Here is an 18,236-nt window from a genome sequence, read left to right on the forward strand (position 1 = left end):
GGACACCTTCCTTCATTTTTTTTCATTATTTTCTTTGATATTTTTGATCTTTTGTTCTTCCAAATGAACATTATTATAGTTTTTCTAATTCTGTAAAAAAGTTTCTTGGTAGTGTGATAGGTATGGCTCTAAATAAGTAAATTAATTTGGGTAGAATGGTCATTTTTTTATGTTAGTCATCCTACCCATGAGCAATGCAGGTTTTTCCAATTCTTTAGATCTAGTTTTAATTGTTTGGAAAGTGTTTTGCACTTGTGTTTGTATAATTCCTGTGTTTGTTTTGGTAGATAAGTATTTCATATTGTCTAAGTATTTCATATTGTGTAAGGTTATTTTAAATGTTGTTTCTCTTTCTAACAATTGCTGCTGTGATGTATTGGAAATATGTAGAAATGCTGATGATTTATGTGCATTTATTTGTATTCTGCAACTTTTCTAAAGTTGTTGATTATTTCTACTAGCTTTTTCACGGATTCTCTAGGATTTTTTAAGTAGACCATCATATCATCTGCAAAGAGTGATAGCTTAGTCTCCTAATTGCCTATGTTAATACCTTCAATTTCCTTTTCTTCTCTAATTGCTACTGCTAGTGTTTCTGGTACAATATAAAATAATAGAGGTGATAATGGGCATCCTTGTTTCACTCCTGATGTTATTGGGAAGGCTTCTAATTTATCCCCATTGCATATGATGCTTGTTGATGGTTTTAGATATATACTGTTTATTATTTTAGGAAAGGTCCTTCTATTCCTATACTTTCTAGTGTTTTCAATAGGAATGGGTTTGTATTTTGTCAAAGCTTTTTCAGCATCTATTGAGATAATCATGTCATTTTTGTTTGTTAGACTGTTGATATAGTAAATTATGTGGATGGTTTACCTAATGTTGAACCATCCTTCCATTCCTGGTATAAATCCCACCTGATCATGATGAATAACCCTCTTAATCACTTGCTTAAATCTTTTTGCTAGAATTCTATTTAAGCTTTTTGCATCTATGTTCATTAGGGAGACTGGTCTGTAGTTTTCTTTCTCCGTTTTTGGTCTGTCTATATTTGGAATCATTACCATATTTATGGTATAAAACGAATTTGGTAGGACTCCTTCTTTGTTTATTATGTCAAATAATTTGTAGAGTATTAGCAATAGTTGTTCTTTGAATGTTTGATAGAATTCACTTGTGAATCCATCAGGCCCTGGTAATTTTTTCTTAGGCAGTTCTTTGATGGCTTGTTCAATTTCTTTTTCTGATATGGGATTATTTAAGTATTCTATTTCTTCTGTTGTTAATGTGGGCAATTTATATTTTTGTTAATATTCATCCATATCACCTAGATTGTCCTATTTATTGCCACATAATTGGGCAAAATAGTTTTTAATGATTGCCTTAATTTCCTCTTTATTGGAGGTGAGGTCTCCCTTTTCAACTTTGATACTGTTAATTTGATTTTCTTCTTTCCTTTTTTTATTAGATTTATCAGTACTTTGTCTAATTTATCTCTTTTTCCAAAGTACCAGCTTCTAGTCTTATTTATTAATTCAATAGTTCTTTTACTTTCAATTTTATTAATTTCTCCTTTGAATTTTAGTATTTCTAATTTAGTTTTCATCTGAGAATTTTTAATTTGTTTATTTTATAGTTTTTTAAGTTTCATGCCCAATTTATTAATCTCTGCCCTCCCTAATTTGTTAATATATGCACTCAGAGATATAAATTTTCCCTGAGGATTTGATTTTCAATTTGTTCATTTTCTAGTTTTTTCTTAAGTTTCATTCCAAATTTATTAATCTCTTCCTTTCCTAATTTGTTAATATATGCACTCAGTGGTATAAATTTTTTCCTTAGAACTGCTTTGGTCGCATCCCATAGGTTTTGGTAAGAAGTCTCAACATTGTCATTATCTTTAATGAAATTATTGATTGTTTCTGTGATTTTTTTCATCGTCAAGCCTTTGTGATTATTTTGGATCCTTATACAGATCACAAGAATGAAATGTTTCACAATTGACCATCTTTGCAACATTGCTGTTACTCTGCACAGTCATCTTCTGGTTCTTGTCATCTCATTTTGCATCAATTTATACAAGTTTTTTTTCCCTTGGGACCACTCATATAATTATTTCTCAGTGCACAATGGATTTCATCACAATCATATATCACCATTTGTTCAGCCTTGCCATTCCTCAGCTAATGAAAATTCACTTGATTTCCAATTCTTTGTCACCACAAGTTATTACAAATATTTTTGTTCACTTTTTTCTTTTTCTTTTACTTATTTCGGTTATATACCACAAAGTGTTCTTTATCCCTTGTTTTTGAAGAAGTGAATGGCATCATACAACTTCTTGAAGAAAAAGATAAAAATTGGCTGCACGATTGACAACAAAGATGGAAGAGGAGACTTAAAAGGGTCTGGGTAAGCCTTCACCCCAAAGGTGGTAATTCTCCTATACTGGATAAAAAGATATGCCCAATTTTCCACCGTTTGGACTAGTTCTAAATTGTTTTCCAGAATGGAAAGTGTCTATTAATGTACCTATTTTACCCTCATCCCCTTCAGCATTTATCATTTCTCATGTCTGAGGTGTACCTCAGAGTTGTTTTTATATAGTTCCTCTAAGTATATAATATAACTAAAATATAGGTACATATTGTCTTTAATTATAGTCATTTACATAGATATTTTCAAAGAATCATAAATAGCTTTTCTTTATTCTGAAAACTGTCTGTTCATATATCTTTTGACAACTTATCAACTGAGGAATGGCTCATATTTCATCAATTTGACTAAGATCTCTATATATCTGAGAAATAAGGTTTTCTACCTGTCTACTATGAACTAATTATAATTTGGACATTTGGAGTCTTGTGTGATGCTATTCAGTGGCACATAGTGAAGTTATAATCTCCTTTCTCTCTGATTGCATATTTGCTGTCTATGAAAATGACATCTCTATCCTCGGGAATTTCCTGCATTATTTAAACTATTTCATGTCAGCAATTGCAAAAATATTTTCATCTGCAAATAAAGAGTTTTCTTCCCCATTTTGAACAGTGTTTGTTGTAGTGATAGGTCAAAAGGGAATTTGAGAAGTTGAGACATAATACCTCATGCCTTATCATGAGTTTGTATTAATATTTTCTGACTGTACATATAGAGACTTCAGTCACATTAGATAATGACTTTTGTATAAAAAAACCCTCACAATTTGCTAAGTGTTTACTGTAAGTAAAGCACTGTGTTAGATATTAGATATTAATATGAATATTGTTTTAAATTATATTTTACTTAATGTTTGGATTAAACAAAACGCATTTAGTTCTAAAAATGATGCATTTCAAGAAAATAGGAACTATGAGAAGTATGAAATCATTGAGGAAGTATTTTTGACCAGAGCAGATTAAATGCATGGAAAAATAGGAGATATACAATGATTTGTGGTAATAAAGAACATATAAAAGGTTCTGAAATTGCATCTGTTGCAACAGATTTTAAGATTTCTATGATTAATTCAAGAATAAAAGTAAAAACCCAACAAGCAAATATTATCTTGAATAAACAATGAATTAATTTTTTCTAAGTATCCAAGTTCCTTCCTAGATGTCAGGATGCAATTATGGGAGGTCTATTCATTCTTTCATACAATCAGGACACAAAATAATATACTATTCATAAAATAGAATCCTGTCTTAGTCCTCAGAAGTAATGACAGAAGCAAGTATAAAGAATAGGATGTATTAGCTTAATTTTCAAACTTTCCTCATTTGTAATACAGTAGAAACTTAAGATGCCTTGTAATTCAATCAGAGAAATATTTGTAAATCTCTTAAATGGAGAGACTCAGGGATTATATGTCCTCTTTTTTTAGAAAACTACAATAAAGAAGCATTACAAATGCCTCTTAAGCATTTTAAAGCAAGACTATAAAAACAGCAATAGAACTCATTTTGACTAACTTTCTCCAAAATTCAATAGCACAAATTCAGTAAAAGAAAAATAGAAATAGCAGTAAGCTGATTGACAGGGTACCTTGTGCTCTGGAATCACTGAGCTTTTAAAATGTATTGGCAACATAAGAAACTGTAGTTGCACATCAAATATTCTAAATCCAGGACAGTTTTGCTGAAGAGGCAAAGATACCTCAAAGAGCATGCAGATGTTTCAAAAGTTAAATATAATCTGTCACAAATATGCTTTTCAAGATACGATGAAATGTTAAATAATGACTACATCAGAAGTATTCTGAAAGCCTTTCTAAGTACACTTAGTCAGACATGCAAATTTTCCACAAAACTCATTGTGCACTATGGCACTGTTGCTAGATCATCTATGTCTTAAAAAATAAATTTTACCTCTCTCTGTTTTGTTTCCAGGATTGTAGTTTGATCTATTTCTCACCTAGCTATATTCTACTGAATTTTATCATACTCTTCAGAACTTCATCCGCAAGATCACTACCTTCATCATTACCTATTCCCCTCCAGTACCTCTAGTTCTTTTATTGAAGAAGATTGAAGTTTAACGGTGGGGATCTCTTTCAAGAACCTCAAATTAAGGAAAGTGCTCAGAGAATCCCCATTTTTTCATCTTCTTTTTAATGTATTTCTTCCCCCATTAGACTGTGAGTTCCTTGTATGCAGAAACTACCTTTTACCTTGATGTCTCCAATGTTTAGCACAGTACCTGGCACAGAGTAGTCACAAATAATTTTTGTTGACTAATTGATTGACAATGTTCAGCTCTATGTTTAATCTACCTGTTTTGAAAGGGATTAGGCTTCCTCTTATTTTTTTTGGCTGCTGCAGTTGTACCCTAGTATCCCAGAGAACAATATTACTTATGATTCATATCTAAGAGTTCTCTAAGAGAAGTGATTTAAACACAATTAATACATATTATGAATTGAGTATACAATAGATACTTTGTCTATATACAATGAAAGCTAAAAATTCACAAGTATGCATTAAGAGAATAAGATTTAATAACTGAACATAACTAGTAGTATATATTTTCATGAGGATTTTACTTAAGAGTATTTTGGAGTCAACTCCAATAATCTCTATTGTTTAATTTTCCTTGTGAAGAAGTACATCTTAAAAATTAGGGTTCATTTTATTGTTTGTTTGTTTTTTATCTTAGAAGTATTCATTAAGTGACTACTATGTGCTAGAACTGTGTTAAACTCTGAGTTAAACTTTCAATTATACTGTTTCTTTTCATCCAGGCAGTTAGTGCATCCCTGATTATACTTATTCTTCTTCATAATATAAAGTAGTTTGGCTTATTATTAAATAGACATTTTATATTTCACCTCAGTTCAGTAGTCACTCCATGTAAATTCTGACATTATTCCGAATTTTGTCTCAGATACTTAAAAAGTCAACCATTTTCTGCATCTTCTGCTCCCCCAATTCCACTTTGATACTCAATGACAAGAAAGTTTTTCAGTAAGCCCTGGAACTTTCAAATACACAAACTTAACTACTGGATATTTCCAGCTTTTTATTGTTACTTGATTACCTACACCAAAAAAAAAAAGAGCATAAAGGGGGCAGAGGCAGTTGTGGCTAAGGAGCAAACTCTTTTAGGATATGAGATAGGAAAGGATAGAATATATATAGAGAAAGGATAGGATAATTGTTCATTAGAACAAAGGAGCTAAGATATATATATACTCGAGCCAAGGACTAAATGATCAATCTTGGAAGCAGCCAGGACATTTTTCATCTCCCAATCCACAAGCTATCCTTATTAGGAAATCATCTAAATTTCCCATTATAGCTCTGGATTGCATACCATGAAATATCATCCTCCTCATTCCCCTTTACTCTAGAATTTTCCAAAGGCAAACCAAACAAAGATGGTTTATATGTGTTACTTAGAGATAGGGAGTTTCTTCTGAGGATAAAAGTGTATTAAGTAGGGAAGGTTGACAAAGCTAGAAAGCAAGCAGGGATTTAGAGGAAAGACATGAACGCACAATCATTATGCAAAATATATATGAAAGGGATAGGAGTTGAACCTAATAACTGGAAAAGAGAGATACCAATCAGGAATTACCAATTAAAGTCAGCAGTTTAGCTTTGATTTATAGTCCTAGAGATTTGCTAAGAGTAGTGAGAAATTAAATGATTTGCTGAACATTATTTAGACAGTACATATTAGAGGAGCAACTTGAACTTGTATTTTTCTGAAACAGAGGTACTTATGATATATTCAGTCATTATAAGTCTGTTATTATTTGTCCTTTTTTTTAAAAAAATCATTACCCAAGAGCAACTTATTAATAGAAAACATAACCATTAAGGAGATTACTATAGATTTCTTACTCACACCTTATTAGTACTTTTAGTTGCTTCTACCCCTATCATTGTAGGTCACGAGGGCAGAGAAAAAATTCTTAAACTATATTTTAAGAACACTGAATTAGGGGGCAGCTGGGTAGCTCAGTGGATTGAGAGTGAGGTCTAGAGACGGGAGGTCCTAGGTTCAAATCCAGCCTCAGACTCTTCCCAGCTGTGTGACCCTGGGCAAGTCATTTGACCCCCATTGCCCACCCTTACCACTCTTTCACCAAGGAGCCTGATACAAAGAAGTTAAGGATTTAAAAAAAAAGAACACTGAATTAACATAGTGGAAGCCTATGCTTCTTATTCTTATAATATTTCCATCAGTGAAAGCCTGGACATTCCATTCTTAAACATACAACAAAGAATTTATTAATGCTTTTTTTCTTAATTTGTAGAGATATTAAAAGAAACATAAATATCACTACTTATTCTTATTTGTTTCTCAAGCAGCTTTTATGGTAATAAAATCATTTTCTAAATTTCTGATATCCTGCCCTTTTTATTTTATCATAAAAAGAAATTTACAATTAGCTTCCAAATTGTTTTGCTTCTGGAATCTCTCTCTCTCTCTCTCTCTCTCTCTCTCTCTCTCTCTCTCTCTTGTTCATTTCAGTTTTTCTTCCTGACAATTTTATTTAAATCTATTTATTTAAAATTAATGGCTTTTACCATATTCACTTCACAATTAAAATATAGCATGATTAAGTAAAAACAATTTATCTTTAATAATGAAATAGAGCAATCTTTTTTTAACTCATATTGCTATTCTCTTTTCTATAGACTCTACCTCAAATACATGGCCTGTTAAAAGTCAATGTCTGGGAATACAAAGCTGATAATTAAAACTCTGAAGGTGAATAGGATGAACTCACCCATAAAATGGAAGCAAATAGCAGAATGGATTAGAAACCAAAATCCTACCATATGTGGTCTACAAGAAACACACATGAGACAGGCAGATATACATAGAATAAAAATTAAAGGGTGGAGCAAAATATATTGGGCTTCAACTGAGAAAATGAAGGCAGGAGTTGTAATCATGATTTCTGACAGAGCCAAAGTAAAAATAGATCTGGTTAAAAGAGATAGGGAAGGCAATTGCATCCTAATAAAAGGTAATATAAACAATGAAGAAATATCAGTACTCAACATGTATGCATCAAAAAGTATAGCTTCCAAATTTCTAAAGGAGAAGCTATGGAACTCAAAGATGAAATAGAGAGGAAAACTATACTACTAGGCAACCTCAACCTTCCCCTATCAGATCTAGATAAATCAAAACAAAAAATAAATAAGAAAGAGCTAAGAGAGGTGATTGAAATCCTAGAAAGATTAGAGTTAATAGATATATGGAGAAAAATAAGTAGGGACAAAAAGGAATACACGTTCTTTTCAGCAGCACATGGATCATTCACAAAGACTGACCATGTACTATGAAATGGAAACATGGCAAACAAATGCAAAAAAGCAGAAATAATAACTGCAACCTTATCAGATAATAATGAAATAAAAATAGTTATTACTAAGAATATGGAGAGGCAAACCAAAAACTAATGGGAAATTAAATAATATGATTCTCCAAAATAAGTTAATGAAAAACAAATCACAGAAACAATTAGTAAATTCATTAAAGAAAATGACAATGATGAGACTTTTTACCAAAACCTATGGGATGCAGCAAAAGCAGTTCTAAGTGGAAAATTTATATCACTGAATGCACATATTAACAAATCAGGGGGGACAGAGATCAATAAATTGGCCATGTAACTTAAAAAAACTATAAAATGAACAAATTAAAAATCCCCAGATGAAAACTGAATTAGGAATACTAAAAATCAAATGAGAAATTAATAAAAATGAAAGTAAAAGAACTATTGAATTAATTAATAAGACTAGAAGCTGGCATTTTGCAAAAACAGATAAAATAGACAAAGTACTGGTAAATCTAATAAAAAAAGGAAAGAAGAAAACCAAATTAACAGTATCAAAGATGAAAAGGGAGATCTCACCTCCAATAAAGAGGAAATTAAGGCAATCATTAAAAACACTTTTGCCCAATTATATGGCAATAAATATGACAATCTAGGTGATATGGATGAATATTTACAAAAATACAAATTTCCTACATTAACAGCAGAAGAAATAGAATACATAAATAATCCCATATCAGAAAAAGAAATTGAACAATTCATCAAAGAACTGCCTAAGAAAAAATCACCAGGGTCTGATGGATTCACTAGTGAATTCTATTAAACATTCAAAAAACAACTATTCCTAATACTCTACAAATTATTTCACATAATAGGCAAAGAAGGAGTCCTACCAAATTCCTGTTATGACACAAATATGCTACCTATTCCAAATCCAGGTCGACTAAAAACAGAGAAAGTAAACTACAGACCAGTCTCCCTAATGAACATAGATGCAAAAAGCTTAAATAGAATACTAGCAAAAAATCAAATACACAACAAATGATCAAGAGGGTTATCCATCATGATCAGGTGGGTTTTATACCAGGAATGGAAGGATGGTTCAACATTAGGTAAACCGTCCACATAATTGATTATATCAGCAAACTAACAAAAAAAACACATGATTATCTCAATAGATGCTGAAAAAGCCTTTGAAAATCTACAACGCCCATTCCTATTGAAAACACTATATAGGACTAGAAGGACCTTTCCTAAAACAACGAACAGTATATATCTAAAACCATCAACAAGCATCATATGCAATGGGGATAAATTAGAAGCCTTCCCAATAAGATCAGGTGTGAAACAAAACAAGGATGCCCATTATCACCTCTATGATTTAACATTGTACTAGAAACACTAGCAGTAGCAATCAGAGAAGAAAAAGAAATTGAAGGTATTAAAATAGGCAGTGAGGAGACTAAGCTATCACTTTTTGCAGATGATATGATGGTCTACTTAAAAAAATCCTAGAGAATCAACTAAAAAGCTTGTAGAAATAATCAGCAACTTTAGCAACATTGCAGAATACAAAATAAATGCACATAAATCATCAGCATTTCTACATATTTCCAACACATCACAGCAGCAATTGTTAGAAAGAGAAACAACATTTAAAATCACCCTAGACAATATGAAATACTTAGGAATCTATCTAACAAAACAAACACAGGAATTATACAAACACAAGTGCAAAACACTTTCCAAACAATTAAAACTAGATCTAAACAATGGGAAAAACATTGAGTGCTCCTGGGTAGGATGAGCTAACATAAAAAAAATGACCATTCTACCCAAATTAATTTACTTATTTAGAGCCACACCTATCACACTACCAAGAAACTTTTTTACAGAATTAGAAAAAAATATAACAAAGTTCATTTGGAATAACAAAAGATCAAGAATATCAAGGGAAATAATGAAAAAAAAAACATGAAGGAAGGTGGCCTAGCAGTACCAGATTTTAAATTATAATATAAAGCAGCAGTCATCAAAACAATATGGTATTGGCTAAGACACAAAAGGGAGGATCAGTGGAATAGACTTGGGGTAAGTGATGTTAGCAAGACAGTCTATGATAAACCCAAACAGCCTAACTTTTGGGACAAAAAATTGCCATTTGACAAAAACTGCTGGGAAAATTGGAAAATAATATGGGGGAGATTAGGTTTAGATCAACATCTCACACCCTACACCAAGATAAATTCAGAGTGGGTGAATGACTTGAATATAAAGAATGAAACTATAAGAAAATCAGGGGAACTCATTATTTTCATACAATGTCTATTTTAGATATTGGGCAGTTGCTACTAGAAATTATACTTCTTTTAGTCACTTTAAATGTCACAGGGAAGTGTAATGAGAGAGTAATGGGAGCACAATAAAGAAGTGTCACTAAAATGGATTGACCAGAGTATTTCCCTACATGACTAGACATTTCTACCCATGAATAATAAGCATAATTTCTACATTATGTGGAGTAAACATTATTGGCCTTGGATATTATGACTTTCTATTAGTCTGAATCTAAACCTGAAACTACCAGGTTCATGGCATCATGTTAATCCTTTTTTATAACTTACTTTTCTCCTAACCCTGAAGCATAGGAAGAAATTTGGTGAATATGTTTAGTCACCCTTAAAGAGTACCTTGATTTCTTTTGTCAAACTGAGTACATTGAGTGACACAATTCCCATACCTAGTTTTCCTTCTATACCTCTGTTATTCCCCAGTACTTCACAATTTACATTTATTCTCAATAATTCCATTGTCTCTGAAATGTTCTTGCTCTAAATGTAAGAATTCATATTAATACCTATGTCATATCCCTATGAAAGTAAAAATTTCTTATTGGACACTAATACCTGAACTCTAACCACATGTAGTTTCATTATAAATGTTTCATTACAAAATACATTACTAATAAAAGTAAATAATAAAAGTAAAAATAAATCTCAAATTTTTAGGACATTATTTTCCCAACAAGTTTCCTTTAAGAAAGGGAGATGTTATGAGCTGGTAATAAATTAAACTGACCCCAACCCTCCACTTCCATTGTTTGCAATAAAATACTCATCCTGAGTAAGAAATCCAAAGAAAAAATCAATTATCAAAATATTAGGGAAGCTATATATTTCACTTTAAAATTTTGAATATATTTGACATTTTTTGTTTTATTTAATATAACTAAGTCAATTTGTAAATGCTAAAGTTAACTAGAAAAAATGTAAGGAAAAATCATTCAACATAAATATTTGAAGCATTTAAGAGGTTTAGTTAGGCTTTAAAATAGCCCCAGAGTTAAAAAAAAAGTATGCTTAGAGTTGCATGATTAATGATCTATATGAAGAAGTGATAAATAGTAGTCGGGGAAAATGTAAGATTGTATAATATATTACTGATAAAAGAGTAACAAAACACAGAATAATAACATTACCAGGAAATATAAAACATTATGGAGAAAATGCAATTTTAAGTCCTCTATCATAGATATATATATATGTATACATACATATATGAGATTATATGAGATGCTATATATATATATACATATATATATAAAATCCCATTTATTTTTTAGAAGGATAAAGTAATATAGTATCTCCATATACAGTATGATAAAGCACAATATGTTTTAGATTGAGAATGAACAAACTTTCTGTAATTTTTTTCACCTGTTTAATGTTTTCTTTCTAACTTCAAATTGATTTGGTTTTGTTTCTTCAAAAAACATTTTGAATTTGATCAATTTAATTTAATTTGATTTGAAATCAAAACTATCCATTTTACATTCTGTAATACTGTCTCTTATTTGTTCTTAAATTAGCCACTTCTTCATAATTCTATAGATACAATTTCCCATGCTTCAGTAATTTCCTCATGACAATCCTTTATGTCTAAATCATATATACAATTTGACTTGATTTTAGTATATTGTTTATACCTTATTTCCATTATATTCCTGTACAGTTTTCCAAGAAAAATTTTTCAAAAAGAAATTTCTTGTTTAAAATTTTGGGGTATTTGGGTCTGTCCAACATTAGATTACTGCATCCTCTGTACCTTCTCTATGCCACTAATCCACTATTCTTTCTTCCTCAGTACCAGATTATGTTGAAGAATGTTGTTCAGTTCAGTCATTTGTGTTTCTTTGTAACCACACAGACCAAAGAATAACAGGCCCTAAATGGATTTTTCTTGGAAAAGATATTGAACTGGTTTGCAATTTCCTTCTCCAGAAGATCCCTTTCTGTGAGAAACCTCAATTATTACCTCTCTATGTTGGAAAATCTGTCACAACATAACTAATAGTTTTATTGTGGTATGCAAGCCACTTTGCCATGAGAAGGCATTTGCACTGCTAAATTACTTTTATTCCCTCCCTACATATTTTTACTCATTGATTACCTTGATATTCTTGACCTTTTCTTCCTGATGAATTTATTATGATTTTTTTACCTAAATAATTATTCAATATTTTGATTGATATGGAATAGAAGAATAATTATATATAATACATATGCTAGTGACATTTAAATTTTATATCCTGCAACTTTCCTAAAGTTTTTAATTATTTCAACTTCTTTTTTATTGACTCATTAACATTAACCATCATACCATCTACAAAGAGTAATAGTTTTGTTTCATTGTTGTCTATTCTAAGTCCTTCGATTTATTATTCTTGTCTTATGGAGACAGCTAACATTTCTAGAAAAAAAATGAATAATAGTTGGGTATCACTGCATTACCCCTGGATTCCTATGGAAAATATTTAGTTTATCCATATTACAAAAAATGCTTGCTAAAAAGATCAATTCATTCCTATGTTTTATATTATTTTAATAGGAATGAGTGACATATTTGATTTTCTTCCTTTTTAAAAATAAATTTATCAGTGCTTTATCCTTTTTATTGTTTTTTATAAAAACAGCTCTATTTAATTTATTAGCTACTTTAAAATTAATTTTCTTACTCTCTTCTTTGATTTTCAGGGTATTTAATTTGATATTTAATTGAGGTTTTTAAATTAATTCTTTTCTTAGTGAATGGTCAATTCTTTCATCTACTCTTTCTCCATTTTATTTATATAAACATTTGGCAATATACATTTCCCCTTTAGTATGGATTTGCCTATATCCCAAAAAATTTTGACATGCTGTCTCATTGTTGTATTTCTCTTTTATGATTTATTCTTTGGTTTACTCATTTTTAAGATGAGATTTTTAGTTCCCGATTAATTTTAATTAATGTTCCACCAGACATTTGTTCAATATTATATTTATTGCATTATTGTTTTAAAAGGATGAATTGAAAGTTTCTGTGTTTTTGTTTTTTGTTTTTTTTGCATATCTTTGGGAATGTTATGTGCCTTACTACATAGTTTTCTTGTGAAAGTGCCATGTATAACTGAAAAAAAAAATCTACTACATTCTATTCCCTTTCACTTTTCTTCACAGGTCTAGCATATCTAACTTCTTTAAAAATCTCCTCCTTTTCTTAACTTATTTCTGGTTTAATTTAGATTGTTATAGTTCTAAGAGTGGAACATTGAGGTTCCCAAATAGTTTTATTGTCTGTTTCCTTTTGTGAGTCATTTAATTTTTCCTTTAAGAATTTGGATGGAGTGGCATTTTGTGCATAAATGTTTAGTATTGATATTACTTCATTTTCAACACTACAGAATATATCCCCACACACAAATGTTAGTGTTGCAACATTAGGAAATCAAGATGTCACTTAAAAATAAGTAAAGATAGAACAGTTTTCATTTTTCTCTAAGTGATTTGCACACAGTTCTTCTAATCACAATAGGAAAATGTTTATGATGTAATCTTATCAAAGTAAAGCCACGTCCTAATTTTGATATTCCCAAATCACTTACTAGTTGTCCCACTCTAAAATATTTAAAAGATTTTAGAACAGATATGGCAAAATGCTTATTTATTTCACTGTGTCCAGGGGTATTATAATAAAATATAATTCCAGTTTCAATTGCTTTGAATTGACACACCAATAGCCTAGATATTTCAGCCTCAAACTAATAAAGATTTAATATAGTTTTCAAATATTTCACTTATCAAGTGCCCTGCTTAAAAGGAATTGCCATGAGAGGAAATGATAGAGAGAAAACACATATAGAATCAAAATGGGTATTTATTGGGTTCAATGATTTGTTTGGTTTCATGTAAATGCCTCAGCCATATTACACACAAAGTTGCACTTCCATTTTTAGGGTACCAAAGCCAGATTCAGAATTTAAACTTTCCCGTTCACATGGGAATCAAGGAAATTCTGTCTTCACTTCTTGAGAATCATGCCTTATCCCAAGGATAGTCCTCAGATGGGCGGAGTACATGGTGATGGCATTGATGCAGGATCATATTCTTAAATCTCAAAAACAAACAAACAAACCTTAAAATAGGAACATATTAAAAATCCCAAAGCTTTCAAAATCACCATCATTTATAGCTAGGGTCTTTATTTTCTTCATGTCTCAATATCAGTCAGTGATCTGTCTTCAGTTCTATAAGAGAAACAAATTCTTAATTACTCCCCCAGGCTCAATCCCTCTAGTCTAGGAGGAGTAATACTGGACAAAGGGAATAAGAATCCCACCTGCTATCATGGATATCAAGTAAAAGGAAATTTAAATAAATCTCTTCAATTTTCTCTTTAAATGCATCCCATTGGTAAATAACTTTAATAAATTAATTTATCATTTCTATAAATAGGTAAGTTCGGAATAAATCTTCATGCTTCTAAATTAGAATTTAGCATGAGTATTAGAACAAAAATTCAGGATAATATACTAGAATATAACATCACAATTTTTCCATATATACATAAATCTATATGTAATATGTATATATGTTTTGTTCATAAATTAACAACATCCAAATTAAAGAGAAATTACTTTTTAAACATTATAACTTCACAATAATTTACCACATTTTATTTGATCATGAACACTATTTAAAAGCTTAAAATATGAAACAAAATTTATTACCATATTGTCAATCTGGAAAAAGACAGGATTACTAAAGCAGTTACAAAAAAGAAGTCTTTAATCAGGACAGGGGAGACAGTGCTTTTATGGCCACCATACAGTGTCAAAGGCACACACAAAACAGAGACAAACTATGGAACTCTGGGAACAATATCTCTGGGAAAATACACCATGAATGGCATTTTCCAAGAGAACTGAAGAACTTGGGGTCTTATATATACTTTAGGGAGTATAGGAAAAGAAAGAAAGCTGATTGACTTATTTGGAGGCTAGGAAAGAAGGAATCCAGACAGAGGCTGGGCTACATGGAAAAGGCCTTGACACAATGGGAGTAAACTTCTAAGACAAAAAAGATACTGAAAACTAGATCATATATGCTAATTATATATAGGGTGAAATCACTGAATACTTGAAGGTTTATTGTTCAATTTAGGGCAAAGGTCATTCTCAGGGAGTTCCTTGAATGCAAATTCTTTTGGGACAAAGGTAAATTTGGATTTTTTCATAAAACAAGGTTGTTGAGATTTTCAGATAATCTGATATAGATTTGCTTTATTATATTTAAAACTATATAAAATTATCTAACATCAGGAAATCATATTCCATCAGACATAATAATTAGATTTCATTCAATAAATAATAACAAACAATATAATTATCATTATTATTCACACTGTTTTGATTCAACAAAATTATAACCCAATAAGAGAACTCACTTTACTAATAAATGAGACCATTATATGATTTAGTTTTAGTAACCAATCAAATCAAGATTCATCCATATTTAATGACTTGGGCATTGTGCAGAGATGGCAGGGACCCTGTGCCCCTTAACTCAGGCAGGCCATGAACAGGGAAATCCCCTTCCCCCTTCCAGCCCTTGTGACTCCTAGGCAAAGACCATTATCCTTGCCTTCCTTTAGGTTGAGATAGACAAAAGAGATACACCTCCAAGCCACACAGTGTTAGGCTAACCACAGAGAATCCCAGACAGACCCTCCCCACCCACCTAATGCATGAGTGCAATTCCACATTCTTGAGAAGGATGAAGCAACCCCAGACTGTTGCTCCACTCATGCTGCTGTGCCATGTCATGGAGGGCAACCCTGCAGGGCTGTTCCACTCATGCTGTCTTGCCGGCCATTGATCCTATCTTACTAATAAATCTATCTTTATACTTTTAAGCTAAGCTTGAAGTCCTCTCATTCCTAAGAAAGGTTTCTTTCCCAAACCCATTTGTTCATGATTTGGGTTCACCAATTTCACCCCTATAACACTTATAACCTCATTCTTACTATCTTTAAAAGAGAGAGGTCAATATTTGTACCTGTCTCAAATGAGCAATCTCAAAGTCCTTTCTGCCCAGGTTCAGGTTTACCTTCAGTATATGGTGGGCACCTATACACAGACAAAAGGCAACTCCAAGATTATCTCAGGAAAGAGGAGATTGCAACAAAGTAAGAGACCAAGTAAACAAATTTCCCTAAAAGGAGTTGGTCTGTCTTAGAAACCTTAAAAAAAAGCAACTCCATATTACCTTATTATCTTCCTGCCATGCTGAATACTTGGCTAAGGTTTTTTAAAGGAGAGGTCTAGGAGTTTTAGAATTCTTCATGATTTCAAGTCTCAGTTCATAAAGAAATCAATCTGGAGTTGCTTAATTAGATATATATTGACAGCTGGTGTTTCAATAGAAACCCAGAAGTTAGCAATGATGTGTTCCATTACCTTAGAGTAGCATTCCAATTAAAACAGTGATGACATCTGATTTTATATGTAATTTCACTAAAGATTTCTAGGCAGTGTTGTTTCTCATAATAAATCACTTCAACACCACCTAAATCAAATAATATCACACAGAACATTCAAGTAAAAATACCTAGAATGCTAGCAACAATTTTTACAAAGTCTAATCACTTTAAAACCAATTGTTATTAATTAAATAAGATCAAGGTTTTTCTTTCTGCTAAAATAACTTTAATCTTTATTTATATTGGAATCACTTGCCCCAAATTCTTATATCATAATTCTGAATTTTTAACACAAATATTTTTTAAGCTTATGCAAGCCATTTATATTGTCCCCTCCTCTTATCTGTTGGAGAAAAAAAAAGACAGGATGCATCAGATTTGGCTTTAGTGTGAGAAGGGCTACTATTGGGCCTAAAATCCAGCCTGACAGACTACTGAATTATTTGTAGCCTGTTCAGTAAGCTGCTTTCTGAATCTCTTCCTGAGTCTCCTAGGCAAGCTGTTTCCTGGCCCCTGCCTTGTTCAGTCTCCTGAAACCCCCAGCCTCAAATGGTTCTCAGTGCATAAATGTCTTCCTTATCTCCCCCCTTGATGGACGGTTGCCAGATACTTCCTGACCCATGACATTAATACCTCCCTGATGGATAGTTATCACATGCTTTCTGACCCCCTGACCCTAACATCCCCTTTGATGACATATATTCCCAGAACCCCCTCTCTAGAAATACAATAAAAAAAAACTTGGCTAGGAACACCAAAGGGTCAGTCTGGCCAGCCCTCTGCCTACTGATCCTAGTTTCATGCTAGTCAATAAATGAACCTCTTCTTGTGTATTGCATTGTCAGTGTGATTCCTCCAGCCATGACCAAATCTGGGCCAGACCTTAAAATCTGGGTCCAACACTGCCATCTTTTAAATAGACAAAAATGGAAAATCCTGACTCTTTCTACCAACAGGCACAAAATAGACTATTTTTTATAAAACAATTTATTTTTTATAAATTCATAGTCAACACAAAACTAATAAAATATACACACTAGCTCATTTTTTATCTATTTCGAAAATAAATGAATTTAAAACAAATAATCAGCTGAAATTATTATAAAATGTATGTCCGATGTAATAACATAATACCAAGTCTTAATAAAATAAAAAAAAGAAAACTTTCAATCTATTCCCAGAAGTGTCCATTTCCCCAGATGAAGGTAGATGCAAGAATCTACATATCAAAAGCTGATAGGATCTAGGAAGCAATAGTATTCTTAGTTTCCTGTACCAAAGAGCTCATGGCTTTTTAATATCTTTATCTACTGCTCTTATGGCCTGAAACTTGACTTTTTCTTCTCTCCTTTAATTTAGTTAACCTCACAAAAAAAATACACACACACACACATGCATAATACATTTAGAGAATGAAATATGTTTGAGACAAAAGTTTGACTGAACCTTAATTGAAAAATGCTAAGGGTATAAAGGTGATAATGGCCTCTTCCAATATCTTGATTTTCTCCTTTCTCTACCTAATTCTCAAGACATATTTTTCCAGAGAAGCTAAATCCCACATAAGAATTTTTAAAAAAATGGAATTCCATTTTAACACTCTTTCATTACACTACATGAATACTCAAGCAAATATCTCTAGCCATCTCTCTATCTC

Source organism: Gracilinanus agilis, chromosome 3 (assembly GCF_016433145.1).
Source record: "Gracilinanus agilis isolate LMUSP501 chromosome 3, AgileGrace, whole genome shotgun sequence".
Classification (NCBI taxonomy): domain Eukaryota; kingdom Metazoa; phylum Chordata; class Mammalia; order Didelphimorphia; family Didelphidae; genus Gracilinanus; species Gracilinanus agilis.